This window comes from Anastrepha obliqua, chromosome 2 (assembly GCF_027943255.1).
Source record: "Anastrepha obliqua isolate idAnaObli1 chromosome 2, idAnaObli1_1.0, whole genome shotgun sequence".
In the NCBI taxonomy this organism is placed as follows: Eukaryota; Metazoa; Arthropoda; class Insecta; order Diptera; family Tephritidae; genus Anastrepha; species Anastrepha obliqua.
The window spans coordinates 60,285,357-60,304,656 of NC_072893.1; the positions used below are offsets into that span (position 1 = coordinate 60,285,357).

At 33.3% G+C, this 19,300-nt stretch overlaps 1 protein-coding gene across 1 annotated transcript in view; it reads left to right on the forward strand.

Moving 5' to 3' along the window:
• The window catches only part of LOC129238031 (O-acyltransferase like protein-like), a 51,086-nt gene that overhangs the window by 19,434 nt on the left and 12,352 nt on the right, over nucleotides 1-19,300 (forward strand). The window lies entirely within an intron of this gene.

Sequence of the window (19,300 nt, forward strand, 5' to 3'; positions counted from 1 at the left end):
CTTCTACTACCGACGTGACATCTTACTTGCATAAGTACCGAGCGGTGGTCTAACAGGGTATGCGTATAATTACACAAGAGATTGCCATTGATTTTTTTGATTAAATTAAATTGCATTTATGTTTCAATACTTAGCACTAACGCTTCCGTATGACTTTCAAGTAGAGTGAGGAACGGATATATGTACCTATGTATATAATTACTACATACTGAAATCTTGGTTTGCCAAGGTGTCTGTCATACACACGTCGGTACCGGAAGGTTAAAACAGGTTTCGATTCCGCCTAAGCAAAACACTTTTTTTATATTTTTAAATAAATAAATTATTATTTTTAATTTGTGCAGTAAATTGAAAATTTTCTGATAAAATTAGTAAAAAAATAAAAATAATCGGTATATATAATATTTCTTAAATCTTAAATAGAAAAGAAAGCAATTATAGTGAAATATAAATGCAAAACTGCTCGTTTTTTTAGATAAAATTTTACAGTAAATTTTTCCACAGTAATAGTTTCCAAAACATCGCTATAGTCTTGCACTCACATTCGTATTTAGCAGCATACCTGCTACTCGATACGTCACTAGAAACCAACACCCAACGGATATGATTATTGGTTTGTTTGTGTCTATTAAAAGCCAGTAATTCGCGCAAAAAAGCATGCGTACATAAAATAATAATATAAACACATTTGTTTGAAAACGTTTCCTCTCTTTTTAATCACTTTTGGCACACTAACTTCATTTTAATTGTATTTTTACTTCAAAAGTGCCCGAGGCAATGACATTTACGGTTAGTCGACTAAAGAAGTTATATCACTCAGCAGCATCAATAAAATCAGAATAGAGTTTGAAGTAACTTAAAATTTGAATTTCATACTTAGAGTTGCCTCAACACCATATGGCTTAAGAGGCAAACAAAACCAGTAGCTTGAAGAAATAAAAGTTTGAAAATAGTGTAAATTTCTCTTAACTCATTTTCTTTGCGCTACAATTCGTGAGCTACTTTTTCGTTTTCGTTTTCATTTTGAATTTTTTTCTCACTTATATGGTCTTGTTGAAACTTTCGTGTTAACTAAGCATATTTAACTAAAAGTCGCCGAATTGCCTCAGACCCTCCTCTGTATAAATAACCATAGATTGATTTGCGCATGTATAGATACTAGTATCCATGTGAGATCCACATACATAGGTATGTGTACGCTTGTACCAATATTTGCGTAAATACTTTAAAACCCATGACGCGCATCCAACGCTCCATAAGCTGTGCTGCGTTTTTAGTTCAGAAGGCGAAAACTGTTGTTGGACTTGGATTATGAAATATCTGATGATGAGATTTACCCAATCCATGTTACTCATACGCTTAGCTGTACATGATTTTTATAGCACAACCAGCCTGCATTTTTATTGTGATTAAAAACTTGTTAACATTTAAATTTTAGGTAGCCTATCCACATCTGATGAAGTCTACTACACATATAAATATATATATTTGTTTTTTTTTTTTTTGCATGTACATATTGTGCGTATATGGATATATGTAATTGCAATGGCTGCGCTGGCGCGCATCAGCAACAGCCTCAAATGCAGCGAAAAGAATTAGAAATTCGCTGGAAAAAATGTGCTGCGTAGGCATATATATGTACATAAATATGGCTTACTCTGTGTTTTGCCGATTGCAGGCAACACTTTAGCAATAACAACTAAAACAAAATTATTTACACGCATAATGGTCGTACGACTAATACCATTTCAAATTGGTTTTGTCCAGTCGACCTTGTGCCGAATCTTGTCCAGAGGTAGCAGCATACATTTAAATATTTATTACATATCTGTGCATGTGTGTATGTGTGCATGTAAGTTGAAGCGCAGCAAAACCATTTAAAAGTCATTGCGCCAACTTTCGATGACTGCGGAAAGCCTCCAATTATGTTTGGTTTTAGAGGCGATAATTATTTACCTTTAGTTTTCGGTTATTTTTTTGTTTCAATAGTAGGTATATTAACGTTCGATGTTGAATTTCTCTTGAACCGTTATAACAATGAACATTGAGTGGGCAGATGCTTTGACAATAATAATTTGTGTATGTGATCATGTGAAAGGCCAAGTTCAGGTAAACATGACCTACACCACTGAAGTACATTAGAAGTCAAGATAAGTTGAGTCAAGATAAGGTGAGTAATTAATTTTTTTTTTGCAAATTTGTATGTGTGTAGACATAAAGATATCCAAGTTTATAAGTACACAAGTATATGACACCATACTTTTATGGGTTTCTGTATATTTAGTATACAGATATGGCGCATTTTATGAATGCATTTGTATGTGAATATGTTTGCATGTATGTATATAATATATAACTCTAGCATATTTCAAGGTGTTTTTTGATTTTTGAAGATTTGAGACGTTTCCAAGCAACATTTTTTCAAAAAAGGTATCTAACAGACTTTTTCCTGTGAGAGGTGATGGGTTCAAATGTTCTACTAATTTATTTCACGTAAAATTTTACTGCATATATTAGGGCGGGTCGATTTAAATATCGCTCATTGCTCTGTGAAAATCGTAATCGAAATAAGAAACTTTGCCGAAGGAACCATACCTCTAAAACGAATTCTGATGTCCCCCAATTTGGGTCGAACGAAAAATCCCACTTTGACCCATTTAGAGTGCTCCAATCGAGTCCAAATGTATGACCAACCCCCACTAACTTTGGACGGCCGATCCACCCATGCCCCCATACAATCATTACAAAATATCACCATTTTTTAGAGGTATGGTTCCTTCGGCAAAGTTTCTTATTTTGATCCCTAGAATATGATTTTCACAGAGCAATGGGCGATTTTTTTGCCTCCCCACAAATCGACCCGGCCTAGTATATATCCAAACTACATATCTCACTCCCCCACGAATTTTAGCCGGTTATCACTTATTATAAAAAAACTCAGGTGAAAAATTACTATTTTCATATAGCCCAAAACAATGTTACCTAAGAGTGCAAAAAGATTTGGATATTTTAACATATGAATTTAAGTCTTTCGTCGTGAGTTGTAATTATTTTGCTCCTAGAAATGTTGTTGCACATTAAAACTTGTATTGATTGTAAGTGAATAATTTTACAATCAATATTAAAAACAAAACCTATGTTTACTTCATTTTCTTTTTTTTGTGAGTTTCAGCTTAAATTTTATTAACGAAGCATCTGGAAGAAGCTTATTTCTTTTAAAAATATTTTTAGTAAAAAAATCAAAATCAAAATATTGTGTAAAAGAGAAGCAACGTTAAAATAACAAAATAATTACGAAATTGGCATTTTGAGAAATTTTTTATTTTTAATTTTTTTTTTTGCACGATGGTACTCGTTTTATTTTCATAACAAGGTACATTCTTCAAAATCAATGCCAACTACAATCTTCTTTATTTATTGATATTATGTCTGTAAATAAAACTCATGTACTTATGAACTTGCAAAAAATATTTATAAGTATGACATTCGTGAAGTTAAGGACACGAACACTGTTATAATTGTTATTGTCTGAGCTTCAACAAATATGTAGGTATGTAATTGTTGTATTTTTTATTTGATTACCGCGAATTACGCGTATGTACCTAGACGTGTACCCATGTCAGTTCAAGCAAGTGATGCTGGTTTTTATTTAAAAATCGCATCATCAAGTTCTTCTCATAAGGGCGGCTCATTAATAAAAATTAATAAATAAAAGTGACAGTTGTAAGTGTTCGATTGTAGGATAATTTTAGTAACAAAACTGAAAATAGCTAAAAGTGGAGACTAAGGCAAGGCGAAATATAATTTAAATATTAAAAAAAAAATTAAACAAAATACTTTTGATGTGGTGCAAAAAAATAAAAATAAAATAATTATTTTCAACAAATAAATTAGAAAGTATGCAATCTTTTATTAGTGAAATAAAAGCTCATAGTAATTCATGTATGTATGGATAAATGAATAAAAAGTAATTAAAAAATTATTTTTCTCCTTGACTGGCGCGATAGCCCCTTAAGCGATTTCGACCGAGTTTAAGGGGTTATATACCTTGTGAGCCCGAAAAACTGGACGATTGTCATAATTTTTTTTTTAATATGTTTTTGAACTTTTATTCAAATGAGGCATATATCATACTGAAAGGTAACTCTCGAAGAATGCATTTTGGTGTTTTTATTTAAAAAAATGTTATTAATTATTGTTGATATCGCCCCTCCCCCGAAACGCCGTTTTTTAGAAGAGGCTTGCGATGAGCACGGTAGCTCAACTAAAATCAAAAAAAAATTAAATAATTATTTTAGAAAAATGTTTTTAGTGAATCTGAACGGTTCATTTACCCAAAAAAAAATTTTTTCCAGCGAACTATGCAAATATTTATAAAAAGTGAACCGTTTAGATTCACGAAGCTTATACAAATCGGTCAAAAAGTTTTTGATAAATAATGATTATGATTTATGATTTTTTGAATTTATATTTTTAAAATGATGTACTTTTAGAATATGCCATAAAAAATGTTCGGTTTGTTCGGTTTTTTAGTCCAACACAAGGTATATAACCCCTTAAGGAGGAACGCCCTTGTGAAAATTCAAACAAATCGATTTTTCTTTTGCATTAAAGATAGATGTAGCAGCATGCAGAACTATTGAATACGCAATGACAACTTTAAACGCTTATTTCTCAAAACGACTTTTTTTTTGATACGGTGGCAACGATTTCTCGAAGACTAATGAACCGATTATAATTTTCTTTTTTAAATGTTAAAAATAGCTATTTTTTTGGGCCTGTTGAGAATGGTGAAAAACACACATCGAAATTCAAATCACCACCATTTTGTTAAAAAAAAAAACAACGGCTACGTACAACGATAGCCACTATTGTGTAGATTAATATAATTTTTGGGTTTTTGATTTCAGATGATTGATTGCTGTATCGCTGCCACCAGATGACGTCATTTTTTTAACTCGTTAAGTTTATTTACATAAATTTGTCAATTTTCAATATTTTTTAATAAAAATTTACATCAACATAGTGTAATACATATATAATAAATTTCCTTTTGGCCGGTCCTCGAATAATCATTCTTACTTACAAACAAAATTCCCAAAAATCGACTATTTTTGACCCCCCACAGTGGCGTTCCCCCTTAACAAAGCGCGGCAGTGGTTTCTTTATCATGCAAACCAATGCAAGTTGGACACACCAAGTAAAGCCAAATATTTTTCCACTTTATCTTTCCAACACAGAAGAGATCTTCCTCTTCCTCTGCTACCACCAAGTCGAATCGCATCGAGTACTTTTAGTGCCAAAGCATTTCTATCCATTCGGAACATATGACCTAGCCAGCAGAGACGCTATATCTTTATTGGTTGCACTTTGCAAATGTCGCAGTAAAGCTCATACAGCGCATTGGCAATGAGCAAAGGTCTAATAATCTTTCGGAGAATGTTTCACTCAAGCACTTCAAGGGTTGTCATTGTCCAAGCTTCTACTCCATATATTATAGTTGGATGGGCATGATGAGAGACTTGTAAAATGTTACATTTGTTCATCGAGAGAGGATTTTCTACTCAATTGCATACTTAATCCAAGTAGCAGTTGTTAGAAAAAGAAATTAACCGTTGGATTTCAAGGCTTACAATGTAATCGGCTATTGGCTCGTATATATATATGAAGTATTTCACTACTTAAAAAATTACATAAATTTACTTATGTTATTATTAATTACAATCTTTTGCGGTAGTATCAGAAGAGGGAAAAACAATCAAATTGGGACTTCTTTTTCCGCACCTTTCAGTTCTCACGACAGAGTCAGTTGCCATCAGCTATACTAGCTATCAAGTAAAGGGAAATTCGGTATTTTCACAGATAGCAAGTCAACTGTCACTGCACTCCAAAATCCACGTTATGAAGAACAGCTTATTGGAAAATCAATAGACTTTTTGACACAACACTGTCATAAATAAATAAAAATTATGTAGATACACTACAACGAAAGAAGCCTATAAGTCGCCTTGTATACACCACGACCCCTTGGTGAAGTCAGTTATTGCCCGGCAGGTAAACAATCACATCAAGGAATTTATGGAGACTAACTGGCAAACGTACGAACAGGGCTACAAACTTTACAATCAGAATCGCATGAAATACACTTCTCCTAGTTCAGCGACGGCAGACGAACCGCGTATTATTACGAAACTACGAATGGGTCACAACAAGATTACTCACGAATACATGCTCAAAAGAGAACCAACTCAAAATTGTACAACGTGTAACTACCCACTGTCCACAAAACACATTATTGATGATTGTAAGAAATAAAGAAATACAAGAATGCGCTAATTTATACATTTGGAAATAAAACGCCCACAAATATGCTTAAGACCTTAAACACAGAAAATATACAACACATTTTTTACAAGGTGGCGCAAAATTAATCACCCTATCGGAAGATTTACAATTTTGACCAATTGCTTTAATACTTGTAAAGTAAACAGCTGCAGTATATAAACAGACAAACAATGGAATGTGTAAAGGTCAAAATAAAGATTTCAAGCATTCAAAATATTTTTTTTGTTTGGTAAAAAAGTTATTCAAAAACAAATTTGAATATTATATAATATAGTATTTTATAATACGGTACGTACGGTATTTGAGGACAGCTGCGCTGGAAAGATCAGATGGAGAAGGTCTTGGCTTCACTTGGTGCTTCCAACCGGAGCCTGAAATTTTACTATACAATATTTGTTATCACAAATTTAGTTGAAGATTTAAAGAAACATTTTTTTATACCAAATTATGCAAAACGAAGTATACTCCAAACGCGGAAGTAAGTCTTTAAAATTATCTCCCTTGTTTTTGTATATCTTAATTGCATTTATCGCAAAATTCGAATACCACGAAATCAGCTTTTTCAAAAGTTGATAACGGATCTTTTTAGTGAATGCATAAATTAAATTTAACTTGATCATATTTATGTACTTGCACTTTAATTGCCATAACGCAGATGGAAGCATAGGCACATGTATGGATGTATGTGCATATGTACGCAGGTGTTTACATAAAAATGAATTTGCGCTTGCATAATATTTAAATACATTAGCCCATTTTTAATCGTCTTGCTGGCACATAGGTGCATAAATATTTACATATAAGTATTTGTGTGTGTTTTCAAAGTGCCATCACCGTCCGTAAGCGCACCATTTAAGGTCATTTTGACTAAGTTTTGAAAGAAATCTCTTATTCAATATTGTCTTTGCTGCATCATTTATTGTAGTGGCTAAATACAAATGCATAAATGCATACATATATATATGCAGTACAAACATACAAGATGAGTTCAATTTAGCGCTCTCTATTTCTAGCTCTTAATTGTTGATATACACAAATTTGGCATCTTTTAGAGTTGTGCTAATTTGCTGTTGTTGTTGTCGCTGCGCGATTCGTGCAGTTTTTGTACGTGCCTTGATACCAGTTCAGGTTGGGTTCCGTGTTGCTACTTCGATAATAAAACACCACCACCAACAACAACAGCAACAATCATATTAATAATTGAATCAAGGCGAAATTTCATCACATTCACCGTAAAGATTATTGTTTTTTCTTGTTATTATTTCTGGTAATTATTGTATTTTTACATCGTTTCGACCTCCATTGCTGCGGCATGAGCTAACTATGCATATACATTCATATATGTATATATATAAATATATATGATGTAAAACTTAACGCTCTTACATGCGCTTTACTTTTTTTAAATTTAGAAATTTTTTCCGACTGATGCTGACTCACAAATATAGGGCACTATAAACTTGGTAATGCAACCTATTGCAATAAATACTCAAAGAAAAAGAAATTGTTAAAATTAAGCATATGCACAGTGTACTTCTGTGCACGGATTTTAAATTTATCTTTTTGACAAAGGTTTTTGATATTTGAGGCCTTCTAAGTTCAAAGTCGTCCCTCGGTTCCGCGTTTCGAGGTAATAATATTTGAAAATGTCCCTGGAGCAGCGGAGAACTCACTTAGAAAGCTCCTTACACAATAAATTTTGTATTGGAAAACCATTTAAATTAAAAAAGTATTAATATGTATAGACAAGTTGGCGCCAAAATTAATCACCCTATCGCAGGATTTTTGCAAATGGCGTCGTAAATGGAGTTTGAAAAGGTCAAAAGAAAATTGTTCATCACTCGAAATAATTTTTGTTTTTCACTTAGTAAAAAAAATTATTCAAAAACAAAATTGGATGGTTAATTTTACGCCACCTTGTATATACAGTCAATCTTGGAAGAGTGTGTTTCGGATACGTGAAAAGACTACTCATTTTAGTAAGGCTAATTGCTAAACCTTCTCACTCTAATTAGGGAAACCACCTACAAGTTAAAAGCTAAGATGACTTTTCATGAAAGAGAAAAAGAAAGCGGCATATACATAGACATCCTATAACAGAAGTTGTCAGTTACCTTTGCTCATGTTTATTTCATATATTGTATATTATTTATGGCACTTTCCCAATTTCCGGGAACCAAAACCAATTAGTGCGCCACAATATCATAAATTATACTCTAGTTTGGTTAAGGGGTGCATTTTTTTGGAACTAAAAAACTCTGTTTGTTTATTAGCTTTCAGCTTGTACATACTTTCTTCTTCTTAGCATCACAGACCTTGGTGGACGGACCATTGCTTTATTCACAAACTTTCGCCACCCGTCTCAATCTAACGCTACTCCTTCCATTACAGCACGTTCAGCTTTCATCTTCAACGTCTGCGAGCCATCTTTTTCTAAGGCGTCCTCTTCTTCGGCCTCCAGAAGGGCGTAATTCAACTGCCTCAATGCAGTAATTCAATTCAATGTTGATAAAGCGTCTCCCTGTTTAACACCCGATATAATGGGTAAAGATTCAGAACACTCTCCTTGCACAATGACCTTCGCCGCATTTATATTCGCCTGTATGGCATTTATCTTTAAATTTCGAGCATATTAAGATCATCGAAGACTATCAATCGCAACTAGCTTATTAGCATAGATCAAGGACTTGTCATACCCCAAGTCAAAAGAAGTGAGAGTGGCTAGTTAAATCGATAACTTCCCAGATGATCCAGTTACCAAAATGTCGTTCCAATGAAGTGATGCTTCCATGCAATTTATGACGTCATAAGTTGGCTCTGCCTTCTGTTTGAAAAAAATATGCACCGAATCTGCCTCACGCATGCCAACCGTATCAAATAAAGCATGTTTTTCGATTTTTTTGGATTCTCACTCCAAATAAGACAGTTTTTTTCATTAACATACTAATGAAGCTCATCGCAAATGTGAAAATAATTCGCACAAGACGTAAACCTTGTTGAATTTTTCAATTTATTAATATAGTCTTTGAATTGGCAGATTCTTACAAACTATGTAAACTAATTTGCAATAGCAGCTACTCAGAAAAAGATGTAAAAAATATGCAAACAAACTGCCAAAAGTGTATGAACACTGATTTAAAAGATATAGAAAATTCTATAATCTCTATAAAATTATGTTCCAGCGTTGGCAATTCCTCTTGATATTATTTTTAACAAATCTTAAGAAAAAATGATGTTCGTAATTATCAGCCTATCAAGTATTTTTAAACTGTTTGCATGCATTGTAAAGGACAAAATTTATTCAATCGTCTTTAATTAACCCAAACCAACATTGTTTTGTAACTGTAACAGCTACTAATCTTTCTGTTTTTAGTGATTTTTTTTTTTCATAGTTTTCCAAAGGGCTCCAAATTGATTGCGTTTACACTGACTTTTCTAAGGTATTTCGCAAAGTGTCGCAGGAGGGCTTTCACTCCACCTTTCTGCAATGGCTTAAGTCATATTTGACGGACAGACGGTGCGTGGAAAAAATTCATAGAGTTGTATTGAACCACTTTGTTGCTACGTCAGGTGATCCCCAACAGAGCATCTTAGGGCCAATTCTTTTTGCCATTTTTATCAATGACATAGCAAATGTTCTACTTTTTCTAATTTCTTGCTCTTCGGGGATGATTTAAAAATTTTCTCATCAGTTAAGGACTCAGTCAATGCTCAGAAGCTTCAACTCGACTTGAACAATCTTCACCGTTGGTGCGTGAGGTCGCGTCCGTCTCTGAATATTAAAAAATGTTTCCATTTAACATTTTCGTGGCATCATTGTGCATTTTTAAATAAACCTATACCATTTCTAATACTGTATTACAAAGTGTAACAGAGTTTAAGGGTCTTAGAGTTTTATTCCATACGAAATTTTTCTTCAATGATCACATTAATTTTATTCTTTCAAAATCATATTAGGTTCTAGGCTTCAGGAGTATGTATATCTCAATGTTTTAGTCCATATACCTTTAAACTGCTGTTTACAGAACTTGTTCGCTCTCACTTAGAGTACGCTGTTACACCTTGGGACCAATTTCCGATTAATAGATATGAGCGTTTTCAAAAAATATTTCTTAAGCAGGCAATACGTTCTCTACGATTTGAATCCCCTGTTCCTATAATTCTCGGGTAAAGCTAATTTAATTAGAATATCTAGAAAAGAAAAGGGCAGTTCTTTCACTTTCGTTTACTTTCAGTGTTGTTAATGGCATCGTCGACTGTCCCGTTCTACTTAAACGGATAAGCTTTAATGTTCCACAAAGAAGTCTTCGCTATTTTTACATTTTTTATGGGGAAACATTTAAGACTAAATATGCCAGTACGCCTATTACTCGCGTACTTCCAGACTATACATAATTCCTTATCCAATACCAGCCTGCTTGATTTCGCTTTACCTAGATCTAATTTTGTAAAGAACTTAAATTTAGTTACTCATTACTTGAAGAAAATTATGCATAAACTTAGAAGAAGTTTGCGATATTTTATGTTAATAATTATTCCGATATTACCATACATTTATATGTAATATTTTGTTTTCATAAAAAAGCATTTGCCAGAAATTCAAGCAATAAATTTATACATATGCCAATCACTTTTTACCATTTTTTGTTTTACTTACGCATTGTGCATCCAGGGTTGACTATACAATACTAATGAACTAATTTTTTTTAATACAAAATAATTTTTTGTTTGAAAACTCTTAAAGCCCTCAACAAGTAATCTGTACTAACATAAATATGTATTATATTTAGTTTTACATATTCAAAGCACAACTTTCGCGAAGAAGAAATTTACCTGCTAAAATATTATTTAAAAAAATATAAATTCACATTACGGCCTCACTATTCCGATTTGGCTTAAATGTGCAAATGTTGACACTATTAAAACAAAAGTCAATCCGCTCATCTGAGTTCAGGGTTATGATATTTTATGTTGCGACTTGGTAAGCATTATTATACAATTTTTCGACAATTACATCTTATGGATGCGATTAATCTCAGAAATGCCCAACATTAGCCCCATTGGTAATGACCCCAAGTACCGAGCCGGTCAAATGTTATTCAAAATTGCTCAAAACTTTTTTTATCCGAAAAACACTTATCAAGATATTTATAGTTATAACTACATAAGCATGTGGGTATGTAAATATACATATATGTATGCATATGCGTTTTCAGCACTTACATCAGCATCGTCTTACATGTTTGGGTATGCGCTCCGCGTATGATACATACGAAATTCACCTGTAGCAAAATCCACTCGTTCCGCACTGCTGAAATTGTAGTGAGAACAGACCTTTGCCATTTCAAATCGCGTAATTTTAGTTTTCTTCCCTTTTTAATAATTTGCAACTTATATGGAACATATGTATGTATATGAATGAAATGTAAAAGGTGGCTCAAAATTAATCATCCAATTTCGTTTTTAAATAAATTTTGTACTAAATAAAAACAAAATAATTTGGAGTGATCGTAATTTTGATTTTGATTTTTACGCGCTCCATTGCTTATCTGTTTGTAAACTGCAGCTGTCTAGTTTACAAGTGTCAAATATGATTGACGTACGGCGTCGTTATGAGTTAGATAAATAAAAATTGCTGTATGATTTTAGAACAGGATTTTTTTTGTGCATTTCCTATACTTTTAAATAACGAAAAAATATTAATTGGTGATTGGTGTTAATTTATGCCGCGAAACTGATAGCTGATTTAATTTGTACTGCTAAATATCGCTGTAATCGATCTTGAAAGCGGAACTGCTCATGTGAAACTTTACATTTAAAGCCGGGCATAATTAATTTGATGAAAAAAGGCAAGAATTTCATTTTTTTTATTTTTTAGGGTTGCAGATATATCTATATATATACATATATAGTGGGTACTTACACCCTTTTTGGGGATTTGGCAGCTCGGTCATCCTCCTATTTGTGGACTTAAAGTTTTAAGCCGAGTCCGAACGGCAGATATTTTTTATGAGGAGATTTCTCATGGCAGAAATACGCTCGCCATACAGATACTGTTAGTTTCTTCAACCTGTTTCTGTATAAAAAATAATGCTTTTGAAGATCGCTTCCTTGTCTAGCCATATTTAACTCTCTCATTAAGTAGTACGAATTCAGTTCAAACTGGATCAAAATTTTAACATTTTACATATCCAAGATACACATATACATATTGCCAAAATCAATATTTATATACTCAAATCGGCCTAAAAAGTGGTTAAAGTTAAAATTAAAAAAGTCTTTACATTAAATAATATTTAAAAATATTTATATACATCTTTCTAGCGAAAATACTAAAAACTATAAAGTTCTCCCATTTGTTATTTAATGCACGGACTTTTTTTATTTTTATTGTAAGAATAGTTATTGCGAAAAACCCAATAATTTCCTAGCAAACCATCTATCACATTGATGAAATAATTTTACCCACTTATAAATATATATATAATTGGCGCGTACACCCTTTTTGGGTGTTTGGCCGAGCTCCTCCTCTTATTTGTGGTGTGCGTCTTAATGTTGTTCCACAAACGGATATTTTTTACGAGAAGCTTTTTTTTTGACAGAAATACACTCGGAGGTTCGCCATTGCATGCCGAGGGACGCCCGCTATTAGAAAACACTTTTTCTTCTTTTTGGTCTTTCACGGAGATTTGAACCTACGTACTCCCTGAACTCCGAATAGTAATCACGCACCAACCCGTTTGGCTACGGCGGCCGCCGCCTTAATTCTTCACAATTTAAATTGTATTTAAAATCTTGTTATGATTTTTCTCATTTGTGATCCAATAAATATGTTGTATTTGACTTTAGCTGCTGAGAAGCAGACGAACATTTGTAACTCAAAACGTGATTGACCAATTTGTTTCAAGTTTGGTAAGGCCTTTTACATTGCTATCGGAAGGATAAACCTAAAATTTTAGATATTTCGCGTTGATAAATTACTTTTTTGGGGTTAAAAATGACAATAAAATAGCCCTAAATTCTGACTTTTTTTTCAAAGGCTTATTTTATAATTAATTTTATACTTGTTTTTTTAATTTTATAGGTTCATCCTTTCCGTTAATATGTTACAAAAAAACAAATTTCATTTTTTTGTTTCAGATCGATAGATTAAGAGTAATAAATAGAGCAGCAAATGATCCTCAGCCGTCATTTTGGAAAAAAAAATGTTAAACATTTTTTTTTGTACTCTCGAAAGGTTAAATAAAGTTGTGTCAAGCTTCAAAATAATATAATTATTTTATCTCCTTTAAAAATATGTTTAAAAAATTACCAATTTGAGGCTTCTACATGGACTTCCTCCCTTAAACTTGAAAAAGCTTCAAATGCTCGAAAAACTTTAAAACGTTTCCACATTTTGTCAAGTCAAATTGTTCACGAAAAAAACATTGGAAAAGTGATTAAAAAAGTCTCTCTAAGTTACAGTGTTGCTTTACACTTCTAATATCACTTTCCATCGAGCTTGCTAAAAAAAAAAAACTTACTTACTACAACATTTTAAAAGGTAGCAATTCATTGAAAAGGAATGTGTTCTTATAACCAATTTTCCACAATAATAAAATAAATGTATATATGGTTGGCATTTGTGAAGAATAAAAGTAATAAAATAATTGAGTGCGCGGAATGGCTCAATTTGCTGCCGGTTATATTCCTATGCATATGCACAAATAATTGTGTACATGCGAATGAGTACATTTGCTTACATATAAGAACTATAATGCGTCAAGCGTTCTGAAAAACTCTCCGCACTTAATAGCCACTTTAAAAAATAATTCTTTCGACGCACCATTAGCATTGACGTTTGCTGCCCATTAAACGCATGCGAATGAGTTCTTATTGTGAATTTAAAAAAAATATCACATCGACATTGTGGAATCCTAATAGTAACTCAGTTTTATAAGTTTTATTGCGGTAAATTTAGAATTTTAATGGCTTAACCTATTTGGCATGTAAACTATTCTTCATAGTTAGGAGGGAATGTGTACATATGAATAGTTACGTATGGCATATAAATCGAAGAGTAAAAAAAATAATTAAAAATATTGAAAATAGAATTTGGTGAAAAATGAAACATTATACACTAAAACAAAAACCTTGGTTATTATAATAACAGATATAATTATAAAATATCATATGAAAACTATACGACTGCTCAAAAACGACAGTTATGAGGGATCCTGTGCTGCTATAAAACTTATACAGCTCATTCTTGCAGTACTCTTCAGTCTTTATATATAATTGGCGTTTATACCCTTTTTTGGGTATTTGTTCGAGCTCTTCCGCTTGGCGTGCGTCTGGATTTTGACCTTTTGTGTTTTGTATTTTTAATTCTGTAGCAGCGATATTATCATACATATTTCGCTACAGTCGCCTTCGTCATTCACTGTCGAATCGGATGCTTCGACTTCTCTGATTTAAAATACTATTGTTATCCTTTACTTGGATAGAGAAGTTTCCAAACTATAATTCAAATCTGCTCTTGACGTTAGACACCAGTTTGTAGCTCTTAATCTTACAGAAATTCTTACCGGTCACAAAACGTTCTGTTAGCTCCCGCACATGCTCATCATTCCTAGAAGTGTCATCGTGCAAGGGAACTGAACTTTTGCGATAACTGGACACCTTTGGCCGAAAAGAAATGAGCACAGGAGGCCAACATTCCATCAATACGGTGGTTGCTATCATAACCGGGCACTGCATATTGGGCGCATATAGGAAACTTATGAGGTTCCCCTCAAATGAATTGCAGAAACGAAGAGGAGGTGGAGAGCGTTGAACACTTTCTCCGCCATTGTTCCGTTCTTGCTAGTACGTGATATCGCTCTATAAATGTTTCGTTTATTGGGTGTCTTGCAAACTTGGAATCGGTGACCGTCCACAGTCAATGTTTCATCATTTGTCTGAGGGGCGAGGTAGTTGCATCATATTGGAAATAAGGGATACAACTTGAATCTAAACTAGTGGTATCACAATGGACCTCCAGCAACCTATACACCCTTATGGAGAGTGGCAACCACCGTAACCTAGCTTACCCTTCCTCAGAGAATTTCCGGTCATTTTTCATGACAATATCTCAAGCAACTTTCATTGAAAAAATTGGTCTCTCTCTTCTTATTCTTTCAATTGCACTAACAAAATAATTCAAAATAAAGACAGGCATGTGAGTCATCCAAACGATGGCGATTCCGAAAATTACGCGCATTCACGTTTTGTTTATATATTTTTGAGTTCGCTTTCACGACGCCTCTTACATTAACCACGTACGTTCGCGCACGCATTTTGCGGCACCTTTTTTGACAATTAAAATTTTGTTTGTATAAATTGCAATTTATATAAGTATAGTTAGTTGTAAAATTATAAAAGCAAAACGAATTTACAAGTTTTAACTATTTATTTTTTAATCTCGATTACTTTTTATACAAACACCATATTGATCGAAATTTTCAACTTTATACCAGATTTATAAATATTCAAAAAAATGGTAATTATATTGAATTTAAAAAAACATATGTGTATACAGTTTTATATCTCTCAAACCTTTAGTTCGACAATTGTTTTCGACAAAAATTTTCCAAAAATTTTAAATGAAAATTGTGAAATTTTGATGGATATTGATTGCTATTTAAAAATTATTCATAAAATTTTAAGGTTGGTCTTATGTGGTTATTGTTGAAGAATAAATAATAAAAAAATATAAAATAAATAGTTAAAATTAATTTGGAAAAATAATATAAGCAAAACTTATCACTATGTTTCAGTTCAGGTTTTTAGCCCTAAATTGCTACTAATTTCATATCTGATATGACATGTATGGAAGATGGATATTTAAACCCATTCTTTGTCACTCTACACTGGCATTTAAAATATTTGTTTTGTTTTATGTGTTTGTTTCAAATTAATCTGTAAATGGCTTGCACAAACGTCTCTACAGATTCATCTATTGTGACTTTGAATTCATGAAAAGTAACATGGTTTTTGCCCTTTTCGAGGTTGAAAATATGGATTTATGTACTTTTTGTACGAAATTTTACTACCGAAACTTTTTGTATGGAATTTCAGTACCTTAGCATACGCGGTTTCAGAGAAATGGTAGATTTGGCAGCCGCATCGCACATAGAGACAATGATGCCACTTAGACCACAGAATGGGTCCCTTGGTTTCAGAGAAAAGCTCTATGAAGATTTCAGTTTCTATGCGAGGTGTTTCGCACCCTTTTCCAATACCTACCACAATGTAAAAATATATGCATAAAAATAAATCTTTGTAGCACAATTTCACACCTATGCCACGCCTGATTGTTCCATTATCAATATTTTAGTTGTGGTGCAATTTAATTTGCAAATTTCAATAACTTTTGAATGAATTATTCATTTAAAAAAGTGTGGAGAGTTTTTAAAACAGAATTTTTAACCTTTCAACTGTGGTAACTGGTTTCAGAAAAAAAGAAAAATTAAAAGAAAAAGCAAATTGTTCAGAATTATTTGAAAGGCAGTAATGGTTTTCGCTGATGAGATTCTTTAATGTAGCAAAGTTATTCCATTTTTGGTGCATAAACGAAACTAAATTTCTGCCTACTCAGAAATGTTGCAACTTAGCAAGGGTTAATTAAAATCTTTTAACATTTTATGATATTTTAATTTTCAAACTCAAATGATTCAATGAATTTCCAAACTTACAATATTTTTTTTTTTTTTGCGCAGTTCGGTAATCTCCTTTCTTTCTATGCAGCCAATTATTCATCAATATTCTTTTATTATATCTTAGGTTTTTTAAGCGTTGCATTTTTAAGACTCAGCATTTATGATATGAAAATAAAATTTGCATGCAACTGCAATTAAACTCTGATGTGTCTTGTCTCAGCTCGCCGTGGCTGTCACTCTACACGGACCATTTGTCAGTTCATGGTCACGGTATTTGGCCAGCAACTTCCATAATACGGAAAATCGCAAACGGAAGCCTGTGGTTGGCTCTTATACATAGGTATATTTATATGAATGTATATGTGTACTCGAGTGAAGGTATATATGTATATGTACTTGTGTGTGTGCATACATAATTCACCAAATGTAACATTCAATGTAATTGCTTCATTGAATTTCCGACCGTCATCTGTTACTGGCTCATTTTCTTGGCCAAGGTCTAGGAAACTAACAACAAAGATTGTTGCTCAATAACCGACGAAATGGAAGGAAAAAAACACACTGCCGTTGATAAATAGTGATCCGGTCCGGAAAACTTGTATACCATGACGCGACACGGCAACTGAAAACCAAAACGAAAAATTTCAGACAAGTAATAGATTTTTTGAGCTACTCACTTGGAACACGCTTCGTGCAGCAAAAGTAAAATTGCAAGCGTAACACAAGCGTAAAGCTTGTAGCAGAAAATATTTGTAACCAGTATTAGCGCAGAGCTGACCTCAAAAAAGCTTCGCGAATGGAATATGAAAGTAAAAACAAGTAGCCAAAGTATATATTTTGCGGTATATTTTGAAAGCAAAAGTACGAAAGAAAATGGAAAAGAAGTAGCGGCAAGAAATCTCGTTTCTGTTATGCAATCACCTAAACACAAATACTAGTTAAAAAAGCTATAAACTAAACCGGGATACTCAATGTATGCCATATGCATGCTAGCGTGCTAGCGTCATATATATGTATGTGTGAGTGTTTACAAATATTTATTTTTTGTGATAGTTACCATGACAAAAACTACTGACTTGAAGAAAATCTTACTTGTAGGTTTGGCCATTTAAATTTTCACATTACAACGTTGGTTGAATACCTCATTAATGAGAATTTCAATCGGCCACTGTACTACTATGAAGTGGTACGACTAGTATTTTCAATTTACTCATATTCAGCTAAGGAAAATATTTACTAATAAAAAATAATAAAAGAAATATTGACTCCATCAGGGATAATAACAGTAATGATAAAAATGCTTAGCGTTGCTGTATTATGTGCTTAGCAATACATTTTAAATAAATTTGATCTTTATTTCTCTCTTTGCTTAATTCCTCTAGCTCCCTAGAGCAAGAAAAACTACGACACTCACTCAGCGTTGGTTCACTGTATATTTTTGTATTTATTATTAGGTGCGCGACTAAGTTCCCGCTGTTTTTTTTTTTTTTAAGAAAATACAACTTTATTCTGAAAAAATGGTTACAAGTGAATCATTGAAAGTATTGTCCATCGCTGGCTACTACTTTTTCGCATCTTTCTGGTAGATCTCGTATACCGTCGCGGTAAAACTGTTCATCTTTTGAGGCTATCCACGGATCAAGCCATTTTTTGATGCCTTCATATGAATGGAACTGCTGGTCAGCTAGACCATGTGCCATCGATCGGAACAGATGATAATCGAACGGCGCAATATCTGGAGAATATGGCGGGTGGGGTAGGATTTCCTTTTTATGGTTTCCAGGAAGGTTTATACGGGTTTGGCAACGTGAAACCGAGCGTTGTCATGCTGTAGAATCACTTTTTCATGCCTCTCCGCGTATTGCGGCCGCTTCTTGCGCAGTGTTCGGCTCAACCGCATCATTTAAAGTCGATACCGATCCCCAGTGATGGTTTCGCTTGGTTTTAACAGTGCATAATAAATAACACCAACTTGGTCCCATCAAATACATTGCATAACATTCGCAGCGTGAATATTCGGCCGAGGCGACGACGTACAATCATGACCGGTCAGTCCCCATGGCTTTCTTTTCTTTGGATTGCTGTAATGAGTCCATTTTTCATCACCCGTCACAATGCGATGAATAAAACCCTTCCTTTTTTTACCGCTCGAGCAGTTGTTCACAGGCGACACAGCGAAAAAACGACGTTCAACATCCCTTGGTTTTAACTCACAAGGAACCCAAGTCCCCTGTTTCTGAATCATTGAATCATTCCCAAAGCATGCAATCGCTTGG